General features: G+C 40.8%; 1 long non-coding RNA gene across 1 annotated transcript in view; it reads right to left on the bottom strand.

The window, feature by feature from the left end:
• The window catches only part of LOC134336742 (uncharacterized), a 66,173-nt gene that overhangs the window by 7,970 nt on the left and 42,085 nt on the right, over window positions 1-16,118 (bottom strand). Inside the window, exons 2-3 of the long non-coding RNA XR_010015875.1 lie at window positions 5,400-5,506; window positions 3,597-3,665 (exon numbers count right to left, since the gene is read on the bottom strand). This is a non-coding gene — a long non-coding RNA (uncharacterized LOC134336742). The remainder of the gene's footprint in view (window positions 1-3,596; window positions 3,666-5,399; window positions 5,507-16,118) is intronic.

Below are 16,118 nucleotides of genomic sequence, written 5' to 3'. Positions count from 1 at the left end.
GAGAATATGCCATGTGAAGATAGATTGAGCGGGCTAGAGCTTTTCTCTTTGGAAGGAAGGAGGTTGAGAGGTGGCTTGATAGAGCTTACAAGATGTTAGGTGGCATAAATTGAGCGGACAGCCAGGAACTTCTTGCCAGGATGGAAATGGCTAATACAAGGGGGCATAATTTTAAGGTTATTGGAGGAAAGTGTAGGGGGAATGTCAGATGTATGTTTTTTTACGTATAGAGTGGTGGGTGTGTGAAATGCCCTGCCAGGGATGGTGGTAGAGGCAGATACATTAGGAGTATTTAAGAGATTCTTAGACACAAAGACAATAGAAAAATGGAGGGCTATGTAGGAGGGAAGGGTTAGATGATCTTAAAGCAGGTTAAAAGGTAGGTACAACCAACCTGGGCCAAAGAGCCTGTACTGTGTTATAATATTCTACGTTCAATATTCTAAAAGGGAGTGAGACTAGGGATGGGAATGGTGGTGGAGGAAGTGGGGTCAGGGTGAGTAGGGTGCAGGGCGAGAAGCAGGCTTATCTGTCAGCGAGGAAGTCTCAGTGCTACCCAGACAGGAAGTACAAAGCAGCATGATTTTTTTTTTCAAACAGCCTTGTGCTTGGATCTTTTCAAACAAATCGAAGCACAAAAGTATGCTTACAGCTATGAAAGATATTCAGTGTACGGTAAAGTCATCACAAACGACATGTTGATCAGTGAAGGCAATAGATGCTGAAGGTTCATGTTAATTTGTGGATGTATATGATTGACATTTGGCAGTAAAAGTGTACATGCTAATGATGTGTCACCATATCACCAGTGTCACCCTGAGATTCATCTTCTTGTGGGCATATAACAGATGATTGTGGAGAAAATGTTAAAAAGGGATATTAATTTAATGAAACTAGCTCTTGCAGTTCCCCATTGTTGGAACTCTTCCTGTATTCTCAGAAGCGAGGCTTCCTCTAGCTGAATTGTTTTGTTTCAGAACTGTTTCACGTGCAATCATTTAAGAAACATACTAGATTGGGATACTTGTAAACACAGGAAGCTCTTACTTAGACTGCAGGGACTAGCAGAGCCAATTGGCCCAATTCCACACAGTATGACTCAGTGGTCATGACATTCAAATGAGGAAGGTAAATAATTCTACAAAGACAGGGTCCAAATAGAAATATACACTCGGTGGCCACTCTGTTAGGTTCCTCCTGTACCTAATAAAGCAGCCACTGTGTGTATGTTCATGGTCTTCTGCTGCTGTAGCTCATCCACTTCAATGTTTGACATGTTGTGCATTTTCTGCACACTGTTGTAACGTGTGGTTATTTGAGTTGCTGTCACCTTCCTGTCAGCTTGAACCAGTCTGGTCATTCTCCTCTGACCTCTCTCATTAACAAGGCTTCTTAATCCAAGGAACTGCCACCCACACTAGAAATTTTTTTTTGTTTATTGCACCATTCTCTTAAATTATAGGGACTGTTGTGCATGAAAATCCCAGGAGATCAGCAGTTTCTGAGATGCTCAAACCACCCCGTCTGGCACCAAGAATCATTCCACAGTCAAGGTCACCTAGATTACATTTCTTCCCCATTCTGATGTTTAGTTTGAACAACGACTGAACCTCTTGACCCTGTCTGCGTGCTTCTATGCTCTGAGTTAGTGCCACATGTTTGGCTGATTAGATATTAATGAGCAGGTGCAAAGGTGTACCTAATAAAATGGCCATTGAGTGTACAAAAGGTACTTGAGTGTAAAGCTGATTTTGACCTTGTTTATTTGGAGGAAGACTTTAGATTTCCTAATTCTGTTATGTTCTCCATATGTTCACAATAGCAATTGCGCTGTCTTATGTGAGATACAGGAGTTTACAGGTGCTGCAATCTGTAGTAACAAACAAGATGCTGGCTAAGTTCAATGTGGCGGGAAGCAACTACTGAGGGAAATAGACAGTCAACGTTTCCGGCTGAAAACCTGCATCTGAAGTAAAAGATAGAGGGGAGGTAACCAATGAAGAAAGGTGGAGGGAAGAGGTGGAGCAAGAGCTAGCAAGTGATAGGTGGATGCAAGTGATGAAGGTCATTCAAGTAGATGGAAGAGAGGAGTGTAGAAATAGTGACAGAAGCTCGAGGGTGATGAGTAGAGGCGACAAAGGGCTAAAGGTGATGGAATCTCATCCAGTCTCTTTTAAGTCCTTTCAACATAGAACATCAACCAAGATGCTTTGCAAAAACGAATAAAACGTAAATTCTTGCCAAGTTGTAGAAGGAGCAGTAAGTAGAGTTATGTTGCAACTTTATAAAACTGTGGTTAGGCCACAACTGGAGTACTGCATACAGTTCTGGTCACCCCATTATAGGAAAGATGTTGAGGCTTTGGAAAGGGTGCAGAAGAGGTTTACAAGGATGCTGCCTGCTACAGAGGGCATTTGCTATCACGAGAGGCTGGATAAGCTTGGGTTGTTTTCTCTGGAGCACCAGGGGCTGAGGGGGCCATCTGATAGAGGTTTATAAGAGGCACAGATAGAGTGGACAGAAAGTATCTGTTTCCCAGGGTTAAAATGTCTAATACCAGAGAGCATGCATTGAAGGTGAGAGGGAGTAGGTTCAAGGAAGATGTGAGGGGTAAGTTTTTTACTCAGAGGGTCCTGAATGCCTGGAATCTGCTGCCTAGTGTGGTGGTAGATGCAAATACATTAGAGGCTTTCAAGAGATGTTTGGATAGGCACATGTATGTCAGAAAGATAGAGGGATATGGACATGGTGTAGCTAGGAGGGATTGGTGTTTTGTTGGTTTTGATTTTTTTTTAGCTGCTTTGGCACAACATTATCGGCCAAATGGCCTGTTCTGTGCTGTACTTTCTATCTTCTATGTAATATTAAGAACAGATGGAAAGGAAATGGGACCAGATGGTACAAATCCCAGTGTTTAATTTGCCATTTTTTTAGGCTTTCCCAAATGACTGGCGCTAAAATTAGGGACTACGTGTTTGCTCTGGCATGCACTAACTGATTTGAAAGAAATTGAAAATGATATAATAACAACAACATATTCTCTGTGGGTATTATTTCAGGCATTCACTTTCAGCAGTGCATTCCAGTCAATCGGATTGGTCTAACACTGTCACAAGTCAGATTTATTGATGGAAGAAATTAATAATTCATGCACACTTTGTGATCTTTGCCTCAAGAGATGAAGTGGACAAAGTACTGTAATGGAGTGGTGAGGGAGCCGTAATCTACAGGATCACCTCTGTCCCGTGAATGGTGATACAACTGTCAGAAGCTTTTCAGGGGAGACGGTTCCATTTTCCTCTCAGCAGGATCCTGGATGGCTTAATGCAGCCAGCAGAAGAGCAGATTTCAGCCCCAAAACGCCTCTTTAAGACCCGCAATGTTTACTCACTGTACGCATTATCGTTCATCGAAAGAATAAGCAAAACAGCACCAAAATCTCACCCTCCGTTAATCAATGGAGGCATTCTTATTGAAATAACTTGTGCAAGTAACTAGGCCATTCTCTGAGTCTTTCAACATTATCAACGTTTTGTGACATTAAAAGTACCATGGCAAATTAGTAAAGGATAAAATGTCAAAAAACGATCACTTACGTATTGCACTACCCAACCACAGAAACAGAATTCTGTTCTCCACTTTCAGGAACTCCAAATTTTGTTTCTCTAAAAGATAAATGAAATACTTCTATTGTATCAACTATTATTAACAAACTTCAAATGAGATTCCATTTCAAGTGTTGCGTGGATGAAATAACTGTGAAATGGCTGGAGAATCTCCTTGTGTCTTGTTTGCAAAGAACTGATAGATGTCAATAACTTCTGAGGTCCTAATGTCATTGTATGAATCCGACCCTGTGGGGATGTGGACAGAAGTGACCAGACAACCAAATTCCACAAATATTTCCAGTGTGTGTGAAATATTTTGTTCTGAGGATCTTTTCACCATTGGTTTCAGAGAAGTGGCATTTAAGAGACACTTAGATGAAAAAAAATGGAGGGTTATGGGCTACGTAGGAGGTAAGGGTTATATTGATTGTGGAGTGGTTTAAAATATTTATTGATGAAACTTCTTCATAATCTAATGAATATTGAAAGGTGTAGATAGAGTGGATATGGAAAAGGTAATTCCTATAGTGAGGAGTCAGGGACCAGAGGGCACAGCCTCAGAATAGTAAGACATCCTTTTAGAATGGAGATGAGGAGGAATTTCTTTACTCCTGTGGAATTCATTGCTACAGAAGGTTGTGGAGGCCATGTCATTGGGCATATTTAAAGCAGAGGTTGATAGGTCAGGGTGCCAAAGGATAAGGGGGGGAAGGGGGGACCAGTCATGATGGAATGGGGAGCAGATTCAATGGGCTGAATGGCCTAATTCTGCTTAAAGAAAGAGAAAATACAATGACCAAACGGCCTGTGCTGTACTGTTCTGTTCTATGTTCTGTGTAAGGTGTCATAAAATCAAAAACTTTTGGAGTCCAGGGCAATTCATTTCATTGAGCCTGTACTGACTCACTGAAACAATCACCTGAATTCTCAATTTTCTATTTTCTACAGAGTCTTGCAGTTTTGTTTCTTTTCAAATATTTATCCAGTTCCTTTTGGATGTCACTGTTGCCCTTGCCTCCATCAGGAGAAGCCTTTCACCCCTTGAGATTTTCTGTTAAACAGAATTGGAAACTCAAGAGGGAATCACGCATGTGTAAGGCAAATTCCAAGGAGCAGGAAGTGATGCTTGAGATCTGGTTACATATTTTTATGTATTTTGCAGAATGTGCCTCTGAAACAGTAGATGTCGAAGACGAGGCTGTGGACTCACTTTGATGGACTTTGAGGTTCATGTTACATGTGCTCCTGGGTTCTGGTTACTGTCCTCTTTTGCTGTTTTTGAGCAGTTTGAATGTGGCGATTGGTGTGGACTGGGGCACTTCAGCAAAGAGTAGCCCTGTGGCCTGCATTGGTTAGTGGCGCGGTGCCAAGCTGAGCTAAGCTGAATAGTACTGGTTTGATGTTTGATATTCTATGTGCTGTTCACTTGCTTTTCAATGTTTGCAAAATTTGTTCTTTTTTCACACGTTGGTTGTTTGATGTTTTCTTGAGCGGGTTCCATAGTGTTTCTTTGTTTCATGACTGTCGGTGGGAGGATGCACCTCAGAGTTGTATTCTGTATACATACTTTGATAGTAAATGAACCTTCAAAGTCATAGAGAGCTGCTGTCCAGAAACAGGCTCTTTGACCATCTTGTCTGTCCAGAACTGTTATTCTGCCTAGTCCCTGGACCATGTCCAGGATAACTGGAGCATAGGTCATTGACATATCGACCATAGCCCTCCATACCCCTCCTATCCATGTACTTATCCCAACTTCCCTATATATAGCAACTATAAATGTGTACTCACTCTGGATTAATGCTTTCAGGATATAAGTCCACTAGTGGGACAGAGAAATTCCCAAAAACAATTTCAGCATTTGTGCCATAGGGATCATCAACAGGCTGCACAGGTTTCTGTCGGGGTACAAAGAAAGATGTCACTTTAACATATACACACCTAGCACTGGTTAAAAATCAAGACAACTGTGATTAAGATCATAAGACCATAAGATATAAGGAGCAGAATTAGCCCATTTGGCCTATCGAGTCTGCTTCCCCATTTCATCATGGCTGATCCAACTTTCTTTTTTAAGTATCATCCTGGAGATGATTCAGTCTCTTTAGCAGCATGTGCTTGTAGAATTACCAAATTGTTATGGTACAGAAAGATGGTAGGTTGACCCATTGGGACTACTTTGGAGGTTTGTGGATCAATCACATTTGCTCCTCAGTGCAGTCACAAAATCTTCTCATTTGTTTCAGATCAGATTTATTATCACTGATTTACACGATGTGAAATCTGCTTTGTATCAGCAGTACAATACAGAGACATAAAGTTACTATAGATTACAAAAATAGTGCAAAGACAAAGGAAGAACATGATAGAATCTGTGGGTTCATGGACTGTTCTGAAATCTGATGGTGGAGGGGAAGAAGTTCTGGATCGCTGGGTGCAGGTCCACTTTTTGTGAACCGCTATGCAGGGACAGACTTTACGTTGTCACAACCACAAACACTGCTGCAGGGTCTGTGTGCCGCGGAGCAGGTTCGACAATTGCACCTGTGACTAAGCATATTTCCAGCTAATTAGCGTTCCATTATGGTGGTACTTAACTCCCTCCTTTTTATTCTGGTCTTGTCGAGAATTGACCAAAAGCACAGCAATATTTACACTCCCTACTTCCCCTTGCCCTTGTCTGGGAAAGAATACCATTTCAACTGATGCTGTTAAGGAGCAGTATTCATTTAGAAATCAGTTATTGCTTCCAGTAGCAGTGTTGGCATTAACTTGCAGTTCCAGAGTTTTAAAATTAACAGCCCTGTTAGCCTAGTATTTGATGTTTTTCTTTCCCATTAAATTCTACAACAGTTCTCATTAAAGTCAGTGAACTGTTGACCTGCTTCAATGTCTCTCTCTCAGCACTTGGGCCATATTCAAACGTTTTGACAGATGTAGTAATAATATATCATGGTCCTGCTTCTCTCTGTCTCTCTCTGGTAACAACATCAACAGATTACCCAACAGCAGTATTTAAAGCACACCGCTTTATGACAACAGATGATCAGAATCAGATCTCTGGATCTCACAACCCAATATAGAATCCAAAACCTACTTGGAGTATTTCTAGAGTAGCACAACTTTGTGGGCTGAAGGGCCTGTAATGTGCTGTAGATTTCTATGTTTCTATGAAGAGAACAGTAAATAATAAATCGGGGAAGATTTTCATTTTGATCTGGACTTTAAAATGGATGCTTTGAAATGGCCGCCCCTTATGGAAAATGCCCAGTTTTCATGTCCATTAAAATCAATTGCCTCTTTACCAATTTACTCTGGGTGGCAAGATAAAAATTTGTTCTTTAAATTCTTAAAGCGAGGCTGAATTTATTCAAAATACATTTAATGGTTGAAAGTATCAATGTCATATTCTGCTCCTTAAATCAAAAGCAGACTCTGTGAAAAGATCAATCAAACTATTCTAATTAGAACAAAGTTCTTTGCCATCAGATTGACCCACTAACTGAGGAGCAATCCTGTGTTTGACCACGATAAGACAGAAGCTCTGTGAAAGCGATACTTTCAGAATGAGGCAGTGATACACAGATCTGAATTTTCACCCATTTTAAGCTCAGTGATGTCCAACACAGTATTAAGCTATGGAATTCAACGGCATAAATCTAACCAAGGTCTTTTCCCTAATGAGTTTTAGGATGTGAAAGTTAACTTCCTAACATATTTCCAACTAGAACATATTAAATTCAGTTGTGTTTAATGAAAATAAACATACCTCTTTGATTCTCATTTCTGTTACAGATTTGTAACTTTTAATTTCTGGTTTATGTTTAGTGATGGCCGTTTACTTGAGAGAAGCACCAACTGGTAACTGTCTGCTCTTAGTTGACTGGGTTTTAGTTTTGTTTAACTCTATCGTCAAAACAATTTTTAGAAATAATGATTTTTTTAACCTGCACTAAGCTCCTAATTCAGTGTGAAGTTTGTTGCTTTTTATCAAAGTAACTGACATATTTTGTCACATAATGAATATCATGAATATTCATTACTCTATCAAAGGTTATTAAATTCAGACATACAGTATAAATAAAATGGAGATAATTCAGAGTGAATTTAAAACTACTATTTATACTGAACCAATAATTCTTAAGTCCAATTATATAAGCGCAGGACATATGCTGGATTATAGATCAATACAGCACAGGAACGGGTCCCTTGGCCCACAATGTTGTGCTGAACCAATTAAATAGGAATCAAATGGCCAACTATACTAATCCCTTCTACCTACACAATGTCTATATCGTTCCACTTCCCTCACATTTAAGTGCCTATCTAAGTGTCTCATAAAAGTCCCCTTGTGTATCTGCCACTACCACCATCTCAAGCTGTACATTCCAGCCCCTCACCACTCTCTCTAAAAAAAACCTCCCTCACATCTTCTTTGAAATTATAACCCCCCCCCCCCCACCATAAGTGCATGCCCTCTGTTACTAGCTATTTCAACTCTGGGGAAAAAGATACTCTCTATCTACTCTAGATATGCCTCACTTGATCTTATCTTCTCTATCAGATCTCCCCTCAGCATCTGCCGCTCCAAAGAGAACAATCCAAGTTTGTCTAACCTCTCGTTCTAGCACATGCCCTCTAATCCAGGCAGCATCCTGGTAAACCTCTCCAAAGCCTTGACATTCTTCCTATAGTGGGTCTACCAGAATGATATGCAATACTCCAGATGCGGCCAAACTAGAGTTTTGGTTAGAGACCTGGATTTAGTTGTGGCTGTCCACCATTTTGTAGCTGGCAAACATATCCACAACAACGCAATAGAGCTACTGTATGTGAAACTATTCACTATTCATACCATTTGTAGGTGATGGTCAGGCTCAGGTACAGAGTTAGACTATTCCAGATCAGTATTATTCCAGCAGCAATGAGCAATATAACAATTCCCACAGTAGCATTTTGTTCTTCATCCTTGCCCAAGAAAAATCACTCCTTCATTGTTCCTCTCTTAGTGGATTGTTCCCAAAGTAAGTGATTATAGTTATTCTGCTGCTGTGGTATTATAACCAGTGATAGTGAACCACATTATGAGGAAGGTTTGTATATGGGTTATTGGTTTAAATGCACTGTTCTATGATATTAAGACCAAAACCTGACTTTACACTGACTTCTTAAATTATGCCAATATTTTTTTCTCAGAATGAAAGGGAGCAGGAATGGGTCACCAACACTGACCCTGACTAGAAAATGTTGAGTAAACATTGGCGGAAGTTAAGCTACCCTAGGTACTGTTAAAAAAAACCACAACTTATAACAACAAAAGCATTAATACAGCTATAGTTAACCATGAAAGCAGTGAAACAATTTAGTATCATTGAAGATATTCTCAGTATTATTCGACCGCTTTGAATGAGAATTGATAGGGCGCAGAAGAATATTTTAACAATTGATTAAAAATAGTTCCCTGTGTGTTTTCTACAATTCTGTAAACACATGCTACTAAAGTGTTTGAAGAGTTCCTTTTTTATTTTCTTTGTTAGCATAAACCTGCAAGTTTTGGGCAATGTAGTTTTCACTATTTGCCAGTGTACACGAACGGTAGATTCGCCAAATGCAGCTGCTGATTCAGTGTTAACCACATCAACATAAAAGATTTTCAAGAGTGATACAATGAGATTCTGATTAATATCACCGTGTAGACTCAGGTAATTCCAAACAAGTTTCAAAATAAATGATTAAGTTGATATAAATTGGAAGGCACTTATTGCTCTTCAGAGGTTTTGCGCTTTGAAATGGCAATAGATTGCCACAGTCCCTTAAGAATTTTAAGATAAGGACAACATAAAAATAGTAATGTTTTCATGTAATAACTGTAGAAATTATTTACTTCAAAATACACCCAAAATATGCTAATTTGTTTATACCCATGATAGTCTTATCGCATTCAAAATATTACCGTTACATGTGGTTTTAGGTTAACAAAAAAGTTTGATTCTACCAGAAACTGCAGTTGGAAGGAACTTTTAATAGAAACAATATGAAGGCTTTCAACATGGCTTCCTTGGCAGCAAGTTGTGCATCGAGCCAGAAGGCACGAGAAGGTAAACTGCACAGCTCGCTACGTTCAAAAACTGGATGACCACTAACCATGAGCAGCAACTTTAAGTAGATTCTACGGCTGATAAGATATGAAGGCACCGAGACAAACCTTACACAGTGAAACTTCACTGCGCAAGCACGACTGTTTAAAAGTTAAAATTTTGCCACAAAGACAAGATATATCTTTGATTTAATTTAAGTCACTCTAGTCTAGAACTTTCCGATTTCTAATGACGTTTAGCAGAAAGAAGACCGTTCACGAGTATATCAACAGAAAATGATTACCAACAGTTAATTATGTACACTTCCGTTACCTTTACATTGTAAACAATGGCAGGCTAGAGTTATTCGCATCGTGTGAGAATAATTTCTAAGTATCCTATCAATGAAGAAAATCATAATCATAATAATCCTGCAATGATCAGGCAACATTGTTCTTCTACTAAACTTAACCAGTTATAATAACAGATAAGTTCGGTAAAATGTTTAAAATTGCAAACCTCCGAGGTAACAACTTCAATGTATGGTACAGCCATTTTGAAAACCACGCATCAAGTATCCACCTCGTGCTCAATTGATCTCTTTTAACCTGAAGATACAAAGCATGATGTAATGCTTAGGCGTGACTTTAAAGAGTCCACCTCAAAGCAAGCTCACTATTTTTGATTTGACAGTAATAGACATCCGACTAATTTTATATTCTATTGTAACTCCTATCACTTTCTGGTTATTGTGACTAGCATTACAGGTATCTAAAATGTCCTTTCAATATGCAATTTAAAATGAAAATTGAAATACAAAAAGAGTGGAGGCAGAATCTGTGAAGAGAATAACATGTCCTGTCAGTGGACACAACTGGAAAGAATGCAGAAGAGATTTATGTGGGGGTGAGGGATTTGAGGGACTGAGTTATGGAGATAGGTTGATTAGGTAGTGACATTATCCACTGGAACACAGGAGAATGTAGGGTGATCTTATAGAGGTGCATAAAATCATGAAGGGCATAGATAGAGTCAATGCACAAAATCTATTCCACAGGGTTAGGGTATCAAGAACTAGAGGGAACAGGCTTAAGGTGAGAAAGGAGAGATTTAATAGGAACCTGAGGGGCAACTTTTGCACACAGAGGGTGATTTGTACATGGGATGAGCTACCAGAGGATGTAATTGAGAGAGGTACATTAACAACATTTAAGAAGTACTTGGAAAGGTACATGGATTGGAACGGTTTAAAGGGATATAGGCTAAACCGAAGCAAATGGTACTAGCTTAGGTGGGTGCCAGAGACACTCTGGTACCCTACATCTTTATAATCGTCCTTGTTTATGCTCTACGTCAAGCTACCAAAGATCATGACAAGCTTGGTTTTACCATAAAACCAGGATGAACCAAAAAGGTCAGACCAGTTACGCTCACAGATCTCGATTTTGCAGATGACATAGTCCTGCTCTCTGACCAGATGAAGGAAGCATAGCAGCTACTGACAAAAGTGGAAATTGAGTGCAATGAAGTTGGATGTCACCTGAACGCTAAAAAGACAGAGTACATGGCGTTTAACTGTGACGAAGACCGTAAAGAATGATAACATTAAGAAAGTCTTTGTCTAAAAGTACCTCAGGTCAAGAATGATGAGTTCGGAGAAGGACATAAAGATACAGAAGGCGCTGGCGTAGAGGGCTATGAACGACATGAAGGAAATCTGGAAGTCGAACCTGATCAGAGGGCTTAAAAAGAGGATCTTCATGGCAGTCATAGAGTCCATCCTCATGTACGGATGCGAGACATGGACACTCACTAAGACTACACGAAAATCTCTAGATGGTTGCTATACATGAATGCTCCAGATAGCTCTTGATGTGAGTTGGCAACAGCACATGACGAACGTTGAGCTCTATGACGACCACTAAAATTGAGGCGAGAAGACTGCAACTAGCGGGGCACTGTCTACACCACCCTCAGCTACCTGCCAGCCTACTCATCATATGGGAGCCCAAGCACGGGAGGGTGAACCCTGGGTGCCTTCCCAAGCCTATGGTCAACACGCTCCTAGAAGACAGCGGCACGGCTAATGTAGATGAACTGAACACGCTGATGAGGGAGAGGGAGAAGTGGAGAGTCTGTCATTGTGCCTGACGCCGGCCCCCTAGGCCTGAGTTGATGTGGTAGTAGTAGTTAGAAGGGAATTTTGATGAGGACGGACCAGTTAAGTTGAAGGGTCTGTTTCTGTGATGTGTGACTCTATGACCCAATGATTCTCATCAGAACTGGGAAAGGCAAGATTTTTAAGGTTCAAGGAAAGAGGTAGTGAAGGTGAGGAGCAGGGGGAAAGACCACAGGGGGAGGATCTATGATAGGACAAATTGGACGAGAGGAGGTAGTCGTACAAAGTAGGAATAATGAGGAAACAAAGGCTTGGAGAGGTGAAAATGAGGAATAATTTTGTGGAAAAGAAAATGGAGTGAATGGTGTAAAATTGAAATAAGAGGTTGGAGATGGTGATCATCTGAAATAATTGAATTCAGTGTTGAGTTCAGAAGTCTGTAATGCGCCAAGTCAAAAGATGAGGTGAGCTTATTTGCACCTCATTAGAACATTGTTAGAGGTTGAGGTCAGAGCTGACTATGTAAAGGAGAATTACAGTGGCCATTCCTGCAGTCTGATTGGAAGTATTCTCAAAGTGGCCATCCAATTTGCATTTGATTTTCACAATGTAGCAGAGACCAAATTGTGGGCACTGAATGCAGTGTACTGGTTGGAAAGAAATACAACTAAACTGCCATTTCAACACACACAAAACCCTGGCGGAAACTCTGAAGGCCAGGCAGCACCCATGGAGGCAAATGAACAGTAAATGGTATGGGTCAAGACCAAACATCAAGCTCTGATGAAAGGTCTCAGCTCATAATGTCAACTGTTTCCTTTCCTCAATCAATGCCACCTGACCTGCTGTGTTCCTCCAGAACTCTGTGTGTGTTGATCCAGATTCCCAGCATCCGCAGTCGTTCTTGTGCCTCAAATTGCTGTTTCAGTGTTTGGGGTCTTGTTCAATGTAGAGAGAAGAGGTAAAGGGGCTGGTGTGACATCTTCTGTAGTCGCACTGGAATTGTCATGAGAAGGGAAGTGACTATCAGTGAAGATATAAAGGTAAAGGAGAGCATTCTGGAGGGATGGTCTCTGGGAATGTTGTGCTGGTGGGAAAGGCCAATACACGTTATAGTGGCTTTGCGCTGGAGATTCACCCCACCCCAGCAACCACCATGTTCATTAGCTGCTCCGACACAATTTCTGAAATCCCCCGCTGGAATGTCACTGTCTGTCACATCTTCTCAACTCATCACAGACTTTAACAACTACAGATAATTTGCTTTTCCACCATTCACTCCATCTTTTTATTGTAACTTCAGATAAATATTTTGAATTTACCTCTTCAACCAGGTCGTTAGTTCACAGGTCACATGACCCCCACCTTCATACTCTTGCACTGTCCTCCATTTTATTATTTATTCTCTTCCTGCCATTCCATTATAGACCATCCCTCTCACTCACCCCTCCCTATTTCTCTTTCTCTGTATGTTAAATCTTGCATATCTCTAATTTATTTCCACATTCTAATGAAAGGTCATTGAGCTGAAATGCCAATTCTTTTCCTCTCTCCACAGATGCTGCCTGACCAGTTGGGTATTTCCTGCAATTTCTGTTTTCATTTCACAGTATTTTGCATCGGTATGGTATTATCCATTTGCAAAACCTTTCAGATATAGTAACACTGCATTTTATTTAGTTTTTATTTTACTTAGAGGTACAGCACAATGACAGGCCCTTTGTCCCAACATGCTCGCACCGCACAATTACTCCCACATGATCAATTAACCTATTAACATGTACATCTTTGGGATCTGGGAGGAAACCAGAGCACCCCGAGGAAACCAATGCAATCATCTTGCAGACATCAGTAGGAATTAAGCCCAGGTCGCTGGCGCTGCAAAATCAATGCACTAGACCTTACTAAACATTGCCACCTAAATAGTAAAATTTACAGCTTTCCTGATGTATCATAAAAATTGAATGGAAAGTTACAAGATGTAGCTAAATAACTCGGTTCATAACAATGCGTAACTAAGAGTGTGTCAGCAGTCAGTTCATGTCTTCTCGGTGTTACTCGAGAATGACTTTGTTCTCCTAAATCTGGTACTCAACAGTTCCTTTTGCAACCGGATCCTTGGCTTCCTGACCAACAGTCAGTAGTAATAGGCAGCAACGCCTCTGTCTAATTATTCTCAACACAGGCAACCCACAAGACTGCATCCACTGACCCCCTACTCTACTCCCTGTACACTCATGACTGTGTGGCCATATTCAAGTTTCAACTGCATTTATTATCAAAGAATGTATAAATTATACAAACTTGAGATTTGTTTGCTCACAGGTAGCCACAAAGCAAGGAACCTGAAATAACCCAATTAAAAAAAAAGAATCAAAACTAAAATAAAAGACTAAACGAAAGGAAAAAAAACACAAATCATACAAACAATTGAAGCGAACAGCAGCATTCCAAACCAAAATTGAGTCCTCAGGTCTGAACCCTGGAGCAGCCCAGAGTAGGCCCAAAGCCTCACTTATCAATTCATCATATTAGCAGGCACAAAGCACGGCAACCAGGGCAGAATTCAAAGCCTCAGCGCCATGGATATGACTGTCATGGAGAATGAGTAAAATCGGCTCTTGTCCCAACCAACACCCTGTCTTTTCAGTCTACTTGGGCTGGTGTTTAAATTGATTTCACAACGGAACAGCGAAAAGCTCTGGCACCCTGGGGAGAGTGAGTGAAATTGGCTCTCACTTCTGATCTGGGCTGGTGTTTAAATTGAATTGAAATTCTATCCCAACTCCAGCATCGCAATGGGCCACATCACCATGGTCCATGAAAGAGGGAAGGTTTAGATTTATCTTAGAGTACATGAAAAGGTCGGCACAATACTGTGGGCTAAAGGGCCTGTACTATACTGTAATGTTCTGTGTTTTATGCTTAATATCCTAATTAATGATGAGTCAGAGTACAGGAATGCGAGAGAGGGCAGTGACCTGGTATCATGACAACAACTTTCCCCTCAGTGCTAATAAAATGGTCATTGACTTCAGGAAGCGGTGGGAGGGGGGGGGTGTGCTATACACATGCTCCTGTTTACATGAACAGTGTTGAGGTCAAGATGGCCAAGAGTTTCAAGTTCCTAGGAGAGTACAGCACCCACAGCCTGTCCTGGTTCAAATATGGTGATGCCATAGCTAAGGAGGCTCCCTGGCATTTCTACTTCCTCAGGAGGCTAAAGGAATTTGCCACGCCCCCTTTGAACCTCATCGATTTTATCGACACACCTTAGAAGATATTCTAACCATATGCATCATGGACTGGTATGGCAACTATGCTGCCCATGACGGGAGAAACTGCAAAGGGACGTGGACACAGCTCAGTGCACCATAGAAACCAGCCTCCCTTCCATGGACTTGCTCTACGCTTCTCGTTACCTCGAAAAAGCAGACAATGTTATCACAGATCCCACCCAGCCCAGACATGATCTCTTCCTATCAAGCAGAAGAGACAAAAACCTGAAAGCAGGTACCACTGGACTCAAGGACATCTCCTATCCTGCTGTAGACTATCGAATGGTAACCCCAGTACGATAAGTAAGACTCTTGACCTCACGATCTACCTGTTGTGACCTTGCACTTTCTCTATAGTGTAGCACTTAATTCTGTACTTCGTTATTGTTTTGCCTTGTACTACCTCACTGTGCTGCTGTATGGACAGTATGCAAAACGAGTGTGTCAGCGTACTTTGGCGCATTTGACAAAAATAAACACATTTACCAACTTACTTCTCCCAGGCAATAGCTTTACTCTACCCACAAGATACCGGTTTTCATTAGACGTATCTGGGTACTTGGCCTGACGTTGCATATTACTCCAAACAATTAGGTCCTGTGCCTCTGTTAAAAAGTGGACCACTCAATATTGTCATGTAGTTTCATTTCAGCAGCCACATGGAATATTGGCTCATATATTGGTCAAAAGCTGACGCAGCTAGAATTCAATTTATCTTTGTCTCAGAGGCTACCATTTTGACCCAATGGCCCCATAACAATCATCTAATTAGTCTGGTCTTCTGTCAAATAAATGCAGAACGTCTGCATAAATGGGAAATGAACAGACTGGTTTTAGACTATAAGACCATAAGGCACAGGAGCAGAATTAGGACATTTGGTCCATCAGTATGCTCACCATTCCATCATGGTTGACATATTGTCCCTTTCAACCCAATTCTCCTGCCTTCTCCCCATAACCTTTGCCACCCTTATTAATCAATCTTTGCTTTAAATATACCCAATGACTTGGCCTGCACAGCTGTCTGTGGCATTGA

Source organism: Mobula hypostoma, chromosome 23 (assembly GCF_963921235.1).
Source record: "Mobula hypostoma chromosome 23, sMobHyp1.1, whole genome shotgun sequence".
In the NCBI taxonomy this organism is placed as follows: domain Eukaryota; kingdom Metazoa; phylum Chordata; class Chondrichthyes; order Myliobatiformes; family Myliobatidae; genus Mobula; species Mobula hypostoma.
The sequence above is the reverse complement of the archived record's forward strand: the minus strand, read 5'-3'. Positions and strand labels throughout refer to the sequence as shown.